Below are 17,564 nucleotides of genomic sequence, written 5' to 3' on the forward strand. Positions count from 1 at the left end.
GTGGACCTCTTGGGATAACTGTCTGTGTCGCTTTTTAAAAGCATTGCAATAGGCTAAAGATTTAGGGGAAATTGTTTCGTTGCCAATCCTGAAAACGTAGGCTTTGAAGTAGAAAATCAGTGCCAGGCTAAGTCTGCAAGGAATACAAGACTTCAATGATGTCAATTCTTTTTTTGTGCCTATTTTGAATGTAATTGTCTCTAGTTGCCTAACCAATGAAATGATGGAAAAATCTTTTTGAGTTTCTTTATGTCGGATTCGAAGAACTTTCTTTAACAAATTTCAATCAGTTTTAGTGTATATTTTGTTGTTTAGTGCCTTTTTTTATCTGCTTGGTTATTAAACAAGTTAGTCAAGTCATCAAACAAGTGACGTGATTCAGTGATACTACTAAGAAAGGAAATATGGAGGGCAGGAAATAAAGATCGAGGAATAGAGAAAGAGAGAGAGGATAAAGAGACCGAGAAAAGTGTAAAAGAAATGTAATAAAAGAAGAAAAGAAGAAACAGAGAAACGGAAAATAGGATGAACAAAGAGGTAGAGAGCAAGAGATATGAAAATAAATGAAGAGAGAAAGAAAACTGAAGAGATAGAAAAAGAAAATTACTGTAAACTAAACTGGGATAGAAAAAGAAAAGAAGTGAAAATGAGAGAGGGAGAGAGAAAGAGAGGAGAGAGAGGGTGAGAGAGGGAGAGAGGGAGAGACAGGGTGAGAGAGAGAGGGAGAGAGAGGGAGAGAGGGGTGAGTGAGAGGGGGATGGAGAGAGAGGGAGAAGGGGAGGGAGAGAGGGAGGGAGAGGGAGAGAGGTAGAGAGGGAGAGAGAGTGGAGGGAGAGAGGGTGAGAGAGGGAGAGAGTGGGAGGGTGAGAGAGAGAGAGAGGGAGGGAGGGAGGGAGGGAGAGAGAGAGGGAGGGAGAGAGGGATAGATAGAGAGGGAGAGAAAGAGGTTGATAGAGGTAGAGAGAGAGAGGGAGAGAGAGAGAGAGAGGGAGAGAAAGAGAAGGGGATGAAAAATAATAGATTTATGAAGATGTGTATTAAAAAGAGAATGAAAGTTGAGGCAGAGGCTTAGTAATACAGTGGAGACTCTCTCTCTCTCTCTCTCTCATTCATGATGGACAAGGTCGAAATTGAGAAGTTGAGAAGTCAAGGGATAGCATTTCACATAACGTCCGGCATGACGAATAGGCCACGCGATGTGAAAAGCCTTTACTTTCCCACACCTAATTGTTACGTCCCAAAGTGAAATGGTTGCTAGTTTCTGGTCCAACTTTCCACGCCTTTACAAATATATATGCTCCCAGAAAACATTACGTTTCGTCTGATAAACGATATATATTGCGAATAAGCACGTTCTTTTGTTTTTAGTTAGAACCGTCGCTTTCAATTTAGGAGAAACTCTGTTTCCTAACATTTACGCCGTATTTGCATTAAGCTGTCAGGGTTTGAGAATGACATTGAATATAATCTGGAATGTTTGAGGGATGGGCAGTTGAATTCGAATGCAAATTTATTCGAATCATGGGTGGGATATGTAACCTGGATCCATTAGGAATATCCGAATTTTCAAACACCTGCCCATCCCTACTTTGAACGCATGCTTAAATAGATTGAGTTTGTGTTTTAAGTCCACTTTATGCACAGTAAGGCTAATCGGAACTGGGCCTACAGTCTAAAGTGGGATCACTATATTTATTTATTTAAGTATAGGATCATATTGCTGAAAACTAGCATGAAAGCCTTATACAGGAGTTTATTGCAATGTACATACAAATGACATAAGTATCATCTAGTATACTTATTGTATTTTTATTCTGTATTATTGACTCAGGTACGTAGCTAGAACTGATGTCCAGGGGGGCTCACGAGTTATCAGGGGGGGCTTTGTAAAGCAAGTCCCTTTTTGAAAAGTTTAACAGTATTAAATTAAGGTAAATTGAGAGTGAGGGGTAGGGGGGGGCATTAAGTTTCATAGAATTTAGAAATATCATACAAATACTACATTTTTCCTTTACCTTTTAAAACATCGGTTAAAGTGTTAATTGACTGCTACTGAAATCATCCCTTACTACACACTCAATAGCACTTTTGATGATACACATATTTATATCACACAAAACAAAATTAACAATATTCAATCATAGTGCTTATACAGGGAGGTTATTTCAGTCGTTCACCGCCAGCGTGTCGGCCGTTCATCGGACTCTTCATGCAACAGGTCCCGGCAAATTGCGTTCAGGAAGTCCGTAACAGAAACCGCTTGTTTTGTAATGTTTCCACTTTTCACAATTACAGTTACAATTACAATTGAAATAAGCACGTACCTTGTCGCAAGGATGCTGTGTGTGTGTGGAAAAGGTGTCCTCCCAAATACAAATATTTCTGGCACCTTATTTCTGACATCTAATCTTAGATTAGTCATCGCTACTTTATCCTCAGTTGTCGCGACAGCGCCGGCAGCTTATCGGGGGTTGGATGAGTTGTCAGCCGCGAGAGGGCGCTTCATACTGCACGTGTCGGCAGTGATGCCAACCGTAGGGACATGTCCCTAAGCATAGGGACTTTTCACTAAATTTCGCCCGCGTAGGAACGTAGGGACAGATTTTGACAAATGAGGGAAAACGTAGGTACTTTTTTCAATCTTGGTAAATGACATTTTATGAATTAATTTATCTGGATACTTTAGCGAAGAGGAGAAAAAAGAACTAACTAACAAATCTCCATCAGAATTTTGGAACATGTTATCGGTTACCAAAAACTTTCAAGGCAAGTTCCTTTTTTAAAACATTTCCACTCTCGCGAAAATAGTGCTAACATTGCCACATTCTAAAGCGGAAACGGAAAGAATATTTTCAATGTTAAGTGATACAAAAACAAAAAAGGGAAATAAAATGGGACCAGAATTGTTAAAGACTGCAGGAAATACAGCATCACCAACCAAGATCTATCTCAGCACAGCAGCAGCATGTATGACTTCAAATAACATAATCAACAGTAAACGACTCAACGTTATTCATTAGGGGTGTGCGGGATCCTTTACTTTAAAAAGTCGTTAATTCTCGACGTTTTCTGCCTTGTAAGTTTCTGGAACTTATCGAAAATTGTAAGTTTTTATTCTAGAAATGCAAAAACAATCACTTAATGTGAAAATGACTTGTAAAATTCGAGATTTCCAGTGCTTTGGGAAATTTCGAACATTTCCCGTCCCGAAAATTTTCCGACTTGGTCGGGAAATTGCAAATTTTTCAGTCCCGAATGTCGGGATTTAAAAAAATTACCGTCCCGATCCCGTCCCGACCCAAACAATTCTGTCCCGCACACCCCTATTATTCATTAAGGCAAGAATTTACAATACCGGACCCTTCTGTAATTTCAATGCTACGTCTTATACTCACGAAATAATTATTCGTGATGATTTATCTCAAGTTAACATGTTGGGGTGAGGGGGAAAAAAATGTTAATTAACGTGTAGAAGTTGTAAAATAAGCATTTCAATTCTCGCAATGATTCTCCGTATACAAGTATGGTAGCCATATTTGTTGATATGAACAAATTACAATTAGTTACGCTGTCTACAGCGTTGCCACACTGTTGATTTCATACTTGGAGAGCATGGATTGTGTAAGAATAGCGGAAGAGAACAGTAAAAAAGTTGTTAATGTTATACAGATTGTTAGGTGGAGTGTGCAGGAGGGCTAATTAATAAACTTATTCATTTCAGTATATTGCCCAAAGAACGTGCTTACATGTGACAGCGACAATCACGATGTAGAAGAACTGATTTGATTACAGGTAAATTTGGCAACATTACATCAATCATAAAATTGCAGGATACTAAAATGGCGTCTTCGATGATGTTAAAGTGCTACGAAAAAAATATTTTTTATCGGTTCGTAATCACAATTACCGCAAAACCATTCAGGAATAGCCCCACTGAGCATTCTCGGTAAGGTTAGGTTAAGTTAGGTTAGGCAAGGCAAACATAGTTAAAATTTGGGCTCGAAAAACGGGTAGCCCAACAAACCATTGACGGATAGCCCCACGAACCATTCAGGTACAAAAAAGGTAAAGTGTTCCCCTGTGCATAGCACCACGCCATGAAGGCGTATAGGGGGTGTGAGGGTAACGCCCCACACTTTCTTGATCCGGTCGTGAGTGGGGGTGATGTGATCAGCATCACGCCCCTGACCGCCTTTACCCCCCAGGGTTTCCCCCAGGTACCCATGTTATTCGACGCTGGGTAGGCGCCGGGGCCGCTTCCAGATACGGTTAGGTTAAGTTAGGATAGGCAAATGTAAATTCGCTCCTTCATTAATTGTGGAAGCACCGAGCAGAAAGATTTGGTAAGTAAATGTGTATATTTTATCTTCTGTTTTGCATGCTCATGAGGTGATAATTTTTTTAGTCGCTTTACTTGGCGTAGGGACATTTGGTCAGTTGTAGGGACATTTTGACTACGTCTGTAGGGACATTGCCGAAAAATGGTTAGCAACACTGTCGGCTACCAGACGTCAGTGTACGTTCATGTTCACTTCTGTTTGCGTTTATCAGTACACGTGTTGCTTATACTGTGTTATTGTAATGTGCTACTCATGGCCAGTGCTTTATTGTGTGTTAATTGTTATTCATTCATTAGTTATGTCGTTAAACAAATATAGTCTTGAACAGAGAGTTTTTATGTACGATAATTACGTGAAAACGAATTCTTGCAGAAAAGTGGTCAGGGAATTACGATAGACAGGATCTCTTGAACCTAAGAAACGTGTTGTATTGCTGTTAAAGGAGGTCATTTTCAACATCTCTTATAACACAGGAGGTTAGTGATCATCATTATTATTACTTTTAAATATCATTTTACGCTTTCGGTTTGCTTTATGCGCCGGGATGCTGTCTTCCCTTTCTGACAACTGACGATAAAGTAACGATGTCTAATCTAAGATTTTCTGTCAGAAATAAGGTGCCAGAAATATTTGTATTTGGGAGGACACCTTTTCCACACACACACAGCATCCTTGCGACAAGGTACGTGCTTATTTCAATTGTAATTGTAACTGTAATTGTGAAAAGTGGAAACATTACAAAACAAGCGGTTTCTGTTACGGACTTCCTGAACGCAATTTGCCGGGACCTGTTGCATGAAGAGTCCGATGAACGGCCGACACGCTGGCGGTGAACGACTGAAATAACCTCCCTGTAGTACATTCAACCACCGGCCGAATGAAACTCATCTTCGTTCCCAAAACTTGGAAGGTGTTGGCCCTTGACGTGGAAGGAATATGGATGATGACGTCAAAGTCATCACAGTTTTCTGTCTATAAATGGGAGGCCACAACAGGGGCAGCGAAGGTACAGATAAAGAAGCTCCCCCGTGAAAGAACTTTCTAAAGTCTAGAGAAGAGAATATCCTAAACACTTGCCCCTACTTAAACTTCTTTTTATAAATAACATGAATGTAGTAGCTGCTTGTTAATTTTCTGTGAATTTATCCTTCAACAAATCTGTGAGCAAAATTGCTGTCTACATTTTCACTCTTTACTACAGACAAATTATACAAAATAGTTTTACCTAATGTCAAGGGAGCTGATGGCAGTGCCGGGGGGCTCAGCCCCCCCCCTGGCCCCTGCCTGGCTACGGGCCTGTATTGACTAACATGGAATAGAATTGTCTTCATCTTAAAACAAAAGGACTATTCTATATTACTCCATAATACACGATGCAAAATACAATAAGTATACTACATGATAAAATATACTAAGAACACAAATTTCAATTGAGATTAACCATCACTTATACTAAAACACACGTTAAGTAGTAAAATTACACGTTATTTTCAAAACAAACGTTACTATCCTCCAATGGATTATGATACAAATGTGATATAACAAAATTAAAAGATCTATTATTATAAAATGTGAAATGTCAGGAGAGCAGAGAGTTCCGAATACATGGTTCACATATAATTCCACGGGGTATCGAACCAGGACCGGATCGAAAGAGGTTGATGATAAAAAAAAGATGGGATATGGATGTAGTGGCTCCATAGATGCATGTTCTTGGCCAAGGAAGAGATGGTGTGATCAGCACCACACTCTGGCCGTCTCAATCTCCCCCCCTCGATTTGCCGAACGTACCCATTTTATTATAGGCTAAGCTAGCCCCAGATCCGCTTTATGCAAGGTCATATCCTGAAAAATTTCCACCTCAGGACACATCCCCCGGGTCTCCCACTTGAGTCACTCCCCCCTTTCCTTTCGGACTTTATTTTTTTGAAACTGTTATCGATTTATGTCAATTTTTAGTTATGGCCGCATAAGTTGCAGAGAAGCGTAATAAAATAAATACATTTTTTAATGTATGGCACCCAACATCGTCGATATTGTCTGTCAATAACCGGATATTTCTTATTTATTTCCCCATCACAGGACTGAAATCCCATTTATGTTGAACATAATACAAATATAATATAATGTTAAAATTTGAAATATTGGTGTGACAACTCATTATAAATACTGTTAAAACTCATTTGCAGACAAATTCAATAAAATATGTTATACAGAATGTCGCACCCAATAACATTATAGGCTATGTATCAAAGAATATGTCCAAATCCTGTACTAGGAATAATAGCCAATTAAAATAATCTTGAATTCTTACGATTGGAGAATCTATTCTTCACTCTAAAAGGTGTTACATGAAAGCTTATTTTCCCTAACTGCTCATAACATAGCTAATCATGTCTTGCAATTTACGTAAAAATATTAGATCAGTGGATGTTTTACTTGTTGTTGAATTATAGTCCGCTTCAATCAAATTGGATCCTTAATATCTCCAAACTTGCCAGACATAAATACATGTCCGTGGTGTATCGCGATTTGTGCTAAAAATGGAGATATTTCTCTTTCAAAATTAACATTTTGATCACACTTGCATACGCATACATTCATACCTGAAATTTTGCAACAATTTAAGTGTTATACTTGGCAATGATTTGAAGATGCTATTATTATCGAACACATTTGATGTCCCTGACATCTATACGTGCTATATGGTACTCATTGCAAGGCGTGGTGACTTAATCTGTATATTTGTAAATATGAACAGGCAGATGTTGCTCTAAATGTAATTACCAGCGATAGGATTTATATGTAAATATATATTTTCAATGTCCTCCTCCGTGGCAGTGCGGTCTAAGGCGCTGTGCTTTGGGCTCCGACTGCGGGACGGCATGGGTTCGATTCTGCCTGGGTTCAGTATCTGGGTTCTCGGCCTGTGTATAGGACGGTGGCAACCCACCATCGTGAGGAAATTGGGGAGCTATGAGCGAGTAGCGTAACCCGGTCACGGGTATCTCCTACAACGGCTGAGGGTTCGACGTGCTGACCCAACGTCACCCCATTACTGGTAGAAGATCTCCACACCTCTAGGTAGAATTGTGGGAGGGACTGGTAGTCGGGAAATAGGCCCCTTCGAGGGCTGTCACGCCATGGGTATTCTTTAAAATAATTTTAGTTTGACAATTACTACTGAAATTTTGCAATATCTGTACGAATAGTAATGTTTATAATGATTTAAGACAAATTTTATAGTCAATATTTTTCCATATTTCCACCTTTAATACATACATTTACATAATTAAGGAAAACATACTAATTTTTACGTTTCAACAGGTTTATTTCATATATTGTTCCTATTTCATCATTTTGATATTGTTCAAAAGAAAGTATGTGGTTCCATGAGCATTTCAAATCTCGGCTCTGGCACGTGTTCTTGTAGGAATTGTTTAAAGGAGGCTGCCATGATTGCTGCCTTTGAGGTGCGGTGATTCAAACTGTAACAGTTATTTTCCTGCAAGGTGGTTATAAATGCTGACGACATATGTATTTCCTCAATTCACCAGTAGATGGCAGGGTTTTACAATTGGCTGTTTCAATTGAGCTTTGAGAAGCATGAAACATTTCTTACTCACTTCAGCGTTAGATAACTAGGTGTGTGGTCACGTGTTCGATTCTCCTTAGCTTTTCGTGAAAATAAGTGTCATCTCGAAGTGATCGTAGATATTTTATAAGTAATTGAGCTGTACTTCTCACATATAAATGTTTGTGATTTGACTTATATTCTTGCCAACTTGTCTTCGAGAACTCCGTGTAAAGATTTCGTAGTAAAGCTTATTTATGAGGAACTTGTGTAAAGATTTCTTAGAAAATATTACTTATGAGGAACTTCCATCTGGCTCAGATAGCGAATTGAGTATTATTGAGGATTCTGGCTATGATCCCCTGACAAACTAGGATTTGCGAAGAAGAGTGTACAAGTGACTGTTGTCAAATAAGGTTATCGTAAAGAATGCCAATGGAGACAGTTTGAGAGGTTTGCAGTGGAAGAGTGCTGCAATGCAATTTGCATTGAGTACGTGTGCAACACCAATTAGGACAATTTGGACATGCAGAGCCTGCAATGTACCATTCTCCCTAAGGAAGGAAAAAAATTGTTTCCTGATGCTTCAATCAAATTAAAGTATCACAAAACTTGCAATAAAGCAAGTGATTAAGTAAAAGGTTTGAGATGAAATCATTTTTATAAACACACATTGTAATTGTTAATAACGATGAAAATAATAAAAATAAAGAAAAAGTCCAAAGGCAAAATTTAATTATCTCCACAATATCTTACATATAATCAATGTTGCAAATGAATCTTGAAAAAAAAATTCCTACCCCTTAGAGAGTTAATGCGATGCTTGTTTTCTTTGTTAAAACTGCAATGCTTTGATGGGTGACAAGTTCAGTATATGTACTTGTTATTCTTGTTATTGTTGCTGAAGCTGGCATCGTTTGTAACTGTACAACAAAGACAGCCGACTGTCGCCCATCACGCCCCTGACCACTGTGCTGTAGTTTTCATTCAGGAAAACTATCCACCCACAGTGTACTTTCAATTATTTATCCCTACTTGCTCATTGTTACTTTCAACTGATAATCTCTACCTCCTTCTTTGCTCTCAGTTGATAATTCCAACCTCAACAAGAAAATTCAACATAAATAGTAGGGACTGTAATCAACCAAAATTTATTCAATCACAACTTTATTGATGAAGGTTTTGTCTCCGGAGCCACTGTGGCTACTCTTCTCGCTCCAGCAACCAGTGAATTGCTTTACCAGTGGAGAAATCTTAGCCACCGAAACCAGAATGAAGATAAACAGGTGGGTGCCATTTTCCTGGAAACCTCACTGCGGGAGTCACGGAGGAGGGGAGGGGTGGTGAAGGAAGGAAGGTTTAGAACACAGTTGAGAAGAATTCCTAGTTCCCTGATATGTCGCTAGCTGTCTCTGTATCGCGTCGAGCCAGGAAATTATTTTCATGCCGAACTCCAGGCCACTCCTAAGAAGTAGTGTTGGGGTCTATAGCCTGACAAGTTAAGTCCTGATGTGCGCAGATCGCTGCGGAGCACTTCCTATTACGTCATCCTCCCCACCACTCTTCTACGTACTGGTCTGGCCTTGAGACTACGAGTGGTGCCAACTCAGCAAAATCAAGCTAAAACAAATATGACAAACGACTTTTACTGTGTAGATTGACGATGCCGGCTCATATCAGTTTATCAGTGGTTCATTTGATTTAATCCGGTCTTTGAATTGCGAGCGGTGCGCGGATCATAAACTGTAGTATTACGCACGCGCGTTAAGGTTTATAACGAAGAGAAACTACTGGACGAATTACTTCAATTTCTAAATGCGACATCCAGCAGTGGCCTGGTTTTTTTTAAAAGCCGAGTGGGTGGGGGTTATTTTGTTTATCGTACAACAATCGCTACGAGAAGGCAATCTGATAACACGCTTGCCTGTGTTCTTTTTAAAGCATTGAAATGTTCATGTTCTTTACTCTTGACTGCATATTTTTGAAACCCAAAAATCAAATCATGCCGGGTCCAACGAAATCCACAATCTGCTCTGGAAAGCCCCTTAGAGGACAGGCCAGAGAAATTGTTTACAATGTTGCAACATATTTGCGAAATCAGAAGGAGTTACATAAACTTAAGTATAATGTTGTCGAGTCCACAAGCGCCGCCACGGGAGTATCTAAATGGATGGTTTCTCAAGTTTTCAAAGAATTGGATTGGATTGATTTGTTGTTTTAAGTCCACTTTAGGCACAGTAAGGCTAATCGGGATTGGACCTACAGTTTAAAGTGGGATCCGAACCACTATGTGCCTCCACCGGGAATCGAACCCGGGAACCCTTGATTACAAGGCGACGACGATACCACTGCGCCATCGAGGAGGCCAAGTTTTAAAAGAAGGAAAATAGTCTTTGGTGAAAGGTGAGCTGAATTTCTGTACTCCGACAGGTAGAAAACAGCCCAGGAAAAAGCGAATACAAATTTCGTTGAAAATCCTCAGACCATTCCGCTCCCTCCAGGTTGCAACACTGCGAACCAACGTCGCTGCGGAGAATGGAGTGGTGTGAGATGCGCAACAGCTATTTGCAGCGTCTTGTTTTTAAACTTGTCAAGTTATAATTGTCGAGAGTTAATACGTTATTAGTTCTCAAACCATTGGTAGCGTCTGTCGTGGATTACTTGTCGTTGCAGTTCCAATACCAGTGTACACTCTGTCCCGGGAAATTATATGACAGGTTGATATGTTTTCGTTTTCTCCGTTCCAGGCCACAATTTTGTTATTAACACTGATTATTTAATGCATAGTCGTGAGACATTGGCATTTGTACTAAAGAAAGGACAGATCTCTCTCTTTAAAAATGAACGTTTTGATCACCTTTAAATACGCATACATTTATACCAGCATTTTATCATAATATAAATGTCATATTGGATAACGATCTCAAGATGCTTTTATTATTACACATACACGATTTCCCTGACATCTATACGTGCTATCGCGTAACTACTGCTGGTAACGATCAGATCATTTGTAAATATGAATGGACGGATGTTGTGATTGTTGATTGTGTTGCATATAAACTCTATCGAACGATATGACAGAAGATTGAACCTCGTGATCCATGACGTGGGAGAATCTGAGGAGGAGAATTGCGAGGAGAAGGTGCTGGACATCCTCCGGGACAAGGTGCAGGTTCCAGTCGATGCATTCCAGCTCCAGAGATGCCACCGCCTGGGAGCGAAGCGACGCGACGGGAGTGAAAATCAGTGGCGAATACTGAGTTCAAGATATGGGCTATCTCACTGTCACGTGGTCCTAGGCTATGAATAGAAATAAGTTTACCAAGTCCTAAGAAATCAGGGTGCCAACTCATAGGAAATCAGGTTGCCAACTCATAAGAAATCAGGTTACCAACTCATAGGAAATCAGGTTGCCAACTCATAGGAAATCAGGTTGCCAACTCATAGGAAATCAGGTTGCCAACTCATAGGAAATCAGGTTGCCAACTCCAGAATCACCATCATCTCACTGATATGAATAATAATATTTACAATTTCTGATCTATTTTTCTCCCGTATTTTATTCTCTAGACTTCAGGCTTCGCAGATAGCCTAGCTAGCCTAGAATATACGCCCCTGGTGAAAACAGACAGCCTGGATGACGTAACCAAGTATAAAAAATGACAAACTCTGCCCTCGGTTGGCACTCATTGCATACATTAACCGCCGTAACCATTCACTCACTTCAATCATATGCTTCTCAACCTTATATTTCTTACCTTTCTCCTTTAAATAATTTAATTTGTCTCGCACGTATATTATATTTTTTCTCAGTCAATTTATTAATAATGAGTTTCATTGTTTCTAATGTAGGAAGGCAAGAGGTCAATGTTGTGCGGTGTCAGTGATAGATAGTTCGTTGGACACCCCTGAAAGATGTTTCCTGATATTTGCAAGAATGGCCACTCTCTCCCTCCCCCCCCTCGAGGCCAAGCAAGGTCGAGACCACAATGCTGGGGCTCTAAATAGCTTTCCTCCCTCCCTGCCTGGCAATGACCCGCCCCCCCCCCCCCGTGACGTTACACAGGCTGAGAGCCGTGTTGCCACATGAAGGGAAATTTCCCTTTCGCAGGGAAATTCGGACCGAAATTTAAGGGAAAAGGGAATTTCGATGAAAAATACCAGAATTGCTGAGCAATTTTAAAGTCATCTGACTACATTACTACAGTTTATGTTAATTTCGAATTTCATATCCACATTTTTTATGTTATTTATTTTTTATTCCTACTTGTTTCTGCTCCTTTAAGTTTATTGTACGTTTCTTTTATGCATCTTTGAATAAATAGTAACGATGAGGATTAACGATTAAATGGATTCCTGACCAGGATTCAAACCTGGGACATCTGGTCAGGAAGTGATGAAACTGAAATGTGAATTTTTAAAAAAATATTTTTTGTTTTAACGAATAATTCCACCACCACAACTAATAATGCTGCTGCTACTACTACTACTAATTATTATTATTATTATTATTATTATTTGCTTAGGTGAAGGGAAAAATTGGTCCAAAAAGGGAAATTTTGCCCGTTGGAAAGGGAAATTGTGCCCTCATATTGTGGCAACACTGCTGAGCGTGGCAAACCGGAGATTTCTTGCAAACTTGTATCCGCAATCCGCATGTAGAAGACCTTGCTTTCCCCCCCAAAACGCAGAAAATATCACGGTGGGTCAGCCAAGTATCCAGGAATTCCTTTCGGGGGGGGGCTGAACACCATTTTTAAATGGGGTATAGACAGAACCTCACAATTTTATGTTTAAGGCAGTGGTGGCAATTGGGTTCCAAAACAGTTGGGGGGGGGGTGCAAGGAAAGTTTACTTTATCTTGGTAGGCAAGAGCATTAAGAGGGCATAGTGATAGAGGGGAGGCGAAAATATGGGGTGAAACTATCCCTTAAATCGTCGCCACTGTTTAAGGCTGTCATTTTAATCGGAAGGTGAAATAGGAACATTTCTTACCAATTGACCCCCTCTGTTTCCATGCACTAACATTGTGTGTCGTAACGATGTCAGTATGTGTGTACCATTTCTTCTCATCGGGCATCAAAACATCTATGTACCAGAAGTATTTTTACGAAGCTGTTGCACGTGCACGGGACAACGCGAGATTCAAACTGTGGGCTGCGAACTGGACGCAGACAATTCTCTAATATTTCTCTCTGATTCAAGCCTGAACACCACTAATGTGTCTTGTCCTCCTATGTTTGCAGCTCGTATAAAATTCGAAACCCACCAAATGGTTCATATTCAGGCCTAAGCACTCGCAAGTGTTAAAAAAATTGTCTGTCAGAGCTTCCGCAGTCTTGTCATATATCGGCACGAAACAAAGGAAGTCTGCTAAAGTCGTTTTCACGTTCAGAAGACACAACGGCGCTTATGGAGAAACCGCACAGTGTTGCCAATACAGCGCTAGCTCATGTCGCCGGGAAATGATGACCTTCCTTCACAATAAAGGTGTTACATATTTTGTATATATAATGATAATTATATGTAATTATTAATAATATTATTATACTGTGAACGTTACAGTTATCCTTTTTACTATGATCCATTGCAATCACTACACACGTGAGTGTAATGCACGAATATGACACTTCAGAAATCACTTAAAAAAGTAAAAATCACTGAGCGATCACACAACTGAAAACACTTTTTCGAGAGAGGAAAAAAGTCTAAACAGACCAAAGCAGATCTCTCACTCAAGTAAGGGGAACCTGGCACATGGGTTAGATTAAGTTGCAACGCAAACAAACAAATGAGTTATGGCTCACGTGAACTGATAAGACGTGAATGACTCAAGCAAGGCATGTCATATTTCTATCTTGAAGCCCCATATTTTGTCACGTGTTTGAAAGCCTTTCAAAGGTTAATATGGTGTCTATGAATTTCTGTGTACGTTGGAAACTGAAAGCTGATCTTCATTTCAGTATTAATGTCGACAGTAATGTAAACAAAAACAACGTGTATTTGCGACAGCACTAATGTTGCTCACAACATCAGCATTGGAAATAATTGTCAATTATTAAATTTAAGTAATTTCAATTCTATTATAAGAAACTGTATGAAGTTCATATTTTTACTGAATGAAAATAAAATAACAACTCGAAAACTTGGTGGTGATTAGCCGGAATGCTGCGGTGAGCCAGCTCAAGATGGCCAGACAACGTCTCCTTACTTCGCGCGCGGTTCGGGTTAAAAAGAAACTCCAAATGCATGGAAGTAATATTTCTGGGAACCTTTGAGTGGTTATAAAAAATAATTTCATTATTTTCTCCACAACTTCGTCGCTGGAAGTTTTTACTTGGAATCACAGGACAAAAAATGGCCAGCGACGACATTTTCTACTGCACGAATATAAAAAATGTCCACATACTTTATTTGAATATTTTTTAATGCAAATATGCTTCAAGGTATTGATAAATTCTGAGTACCACCATCACCTATGAGAATTAAAAAACAGTGTCAATTTTTTTAACAATGAATGCTTCAATTTTACGGCATGTTTCAACGTTAGGAATGAAAACAATGTAAAAATTGTGTTTTCACAGAAAATTTTCGTTTTTAATTTATCTAAAATTATGTAAGCAAGTTACCATTTTTTTGTGTTCACCATTGTATTCTCTACAAAATTTCCTGCAAAACTGCAGGTACCGATTTTACTTAAGCTAAATTTGTAAATTCAGAAATTTCACAACAGCGCGCTCGTATTTCCCATAAGAAAAGCATTGCCCATAAGAGCCCATTGTGTCTTCTGAACGTGAAAACGACTTGTTTTTATATAGAATAGAGTTGGATCGCGAAACTAATGCACAGCGTAAACCCTTCCGTTCCCAACACATCTAATGTTTTGTCTCCCGATATGATCACATGCTTAGTCATTTATATCCAGTTATGTACCCAAGGAGGGTTGGTTGGGTCATAACCCCATTTGACCCAGTATTCCTTAAAAAAGAGCGTCAAAGACAGGAAAAGAAGGCAAAATGAGGACTGACCACCAAAAATAGTATGCGTAACCCTTCTCCCCTCCGAAAATCCTGGGCACGCCTCTTTTTATTTTCGACACATTTTTTAAAATCAACTCACCAGAAGTTTTTATCATTTCATATTGGAGACTGAAGTAAGATGCCTTCTTTCTGCAGGTTTGGAGATTATACTTCAGGCTGCTGCCGCCTGCCTTTGCGCCTAACCTTAGCAAAGCCTTAATTTTCCATCCTTGCGACTAATCTTCAAGACTTAGGAAGATTTCAGACTGAAGGGACACGCGATACATGTTGTTTGGATTGAGCCAATCAACAGCAACGTTTCACACCGTAGCGACACAAAGGGCCGCACAAACCTACGTTCGACTTGTGAAATCCTCAGGCGACAAGGTGTGAAATCTCCCTTAGTAGGCCACTGTCATCGTCACCTAGAAGTCTCATTAACCGTATCTGTTAGCCGCGTATTTATATCCTCATTATATTCTAGAATGTTCCGCAGATAAAATGATTCGTAAATATTGCCAGTGGTTCGACTTCTTCTCTTATTCAAGAACGTTCCAGAGATTAAAAATTACAACGAATCGCCCTACGTGTGGCGCTACCTTTGTTGTGCAGCTTTCAAATGCTGACAAGTTTCTACATAGTGCTCAAGTTCGCTGCGACAACACCGAAAGCGCAAGAAAAGTTTACGTGCAGTATTATCAACAACAGGGTACAGAACATTCTCTGTTTTGCTTCGATAATTATTTTTGTCCTTAAATTATCGTCACATTATTCAAGAAGCCAAAACCCTAATTTTATCTAGTGTAAACTGAAAAATTTCCTGGAGGGTGGGGCGGGCTCGAACCACCTCTCCCACCTTTGATACGCCTATTAACAATAACAGGGTTATAGAACATTCTCCGTCTTGTCTCGATAATTATTTATCTCCTTAAATTATCGTCACATTATTCAAGAAGCCCAAATCCTAAATTTATCTAGTGTAAACAGAAAAATTTCCTGAAAGTGGGGTGGGGTCTTGAGCCCATGATTCCCACCTTGGATATGTTCTATTAACAATAAAAGTGTTATAGGACATTCCCTATTTTGCCTCGATAATTACTTCTCTCCTTAAATTACTGTCACGTTATTGAAGAAGCAAAAAACCTAATTTCATCTAGTGTAAACTGAAAAATTTCTTGGAGTGAGGACTCGATCTCCCCGTACCCCACTTTGGGTACTATAATCCTGTACGTCTCTTATTTCCCATTACATACTTATTATATAAATACTGCCTCCCAATAGAAGTTGCATACTTATTTAAGATCATTTGAACTACATCACTCCAAGGGATATTTTCAATTATACATTTCATCCTTAATTTACCCATTTCAGCATTTAATTTTGGTAAAACTGCGAGCATAATCTCGTGAGAAGGCAACATTTTTCTGTCTTTAATGCCCTGCAATACATACAGAAATTTATACAGGCTTTCAGCATTAATTTCCTTAACTATAGGTACAGTAGCTATTAATTGAGTCAAATTTTCTTTGCCCATTTCCATATTTAACTTTCTCAAATCGGACCTATTATATAATACTCGTTCGTCTTCATCAGACGACGAACTTTCCAAAGGCTTACTTGGGCGTTTATTCACCCACCGGGGTTTACAAGGTACCTTTACGTACGTTTCTACATCTTCCCCCTCCCTTTGTCGTCCTTGGGCATTTTCAGGAGTGTGTTAAAAGGGTCCAACAAATTCATTTAACAGTTGCGACGCAGAATGTTCTCTACGAGTTGATAAAAGTGGGGGAAAAGGCGGAACAAAATTCCTCCCATCCACTGTTCCCGTAATATCTACTGTATAATAATTCCGAGAGGTAGCCATATTACCGCACAATTTTACACAAAGTACCAGAGACAGAACAACCATGTAACCATGCTCTGCTCTTATAATCCTGTACGTCTCTTATTTCCCCTTTATAAATAATAAAGATGTGAGACGAGGATTATATTATCTGCGCAGTGCAAGTTAATTATATTTCACTAGGTATTTAAACTATTTAATGTAAACTTAATATTCTTTCATCCATAATCTTTATTAACAAATCATATCATGAAATATACTTTCCAAATGTATATATGCATCACATGGTTCATTTATAACCAATCAAAACACCTAAGAACCACATTTTAGTTAACTCAACAAAAATAACTATGTATTATCTCCCAATTAAACTATAACAGTCCGTCCAATTAGATTGTCAAAAGTCAGTACGTAACGGCTATACGAGTCCGAGCCAACTGCAGCCCCGCCCAAAACCCCCACAGCCAACATGACCCGGAGCAATCTACCTTTAAAAAGAAACAACAACAAAAAAAATCCTTCTCTAGCACTTTTAAGAAGTAAGGGTGATACACGGAAATACAGTATACTCAGCCTGTGTCCAGTTAGTCCTACGTCTCCTCCAGTCGGCAAGGATCTGCCACGCCAAACTCCTCGCTCAACAAGCGCAGAAGCTTAGCCAATGGCATACCCTACCTTAGTCACATGTATATAGAGTCTTCAATACGTCATCAATGAGCTATCGTACACTATGGGCTTACAATACGTGCTATTATCAATAAGAGGGTTACAGAACATTCTCCATC

At 39.3% G+C, this 17,564-nt stretch overlaps 1 protein-coding gene across 1 annotated transcript in view; it reads left to right on the forward strand.

Moving 5' to 3' along the window:
• Positions 1 to 17,564, forward strand: part of LOC145999733 (guanylate cyclase soluble subunit beta-1-like) — a 192,772-nt gene that overhangs the window by 32,240 nt on the left and 142,968 nt on the right. The window lies entirely within an intron of this gene.

The sequence above is a fragment of the Lepisma saccharinum genome, chromosome 15 (assembly GCF_977018435.1).
Source record: "Lepisma saccharinum chromosome 15, izLepSacc3.1, whole genome shotgun sequence".
Taxonomy (NCBI): domain Eukaryota; kingdom Metazoa; phylum Arthropoda; class Insecta; order Zygentoma; family Lepismatidae; genus Lepisma; species Lepisma saccharinum.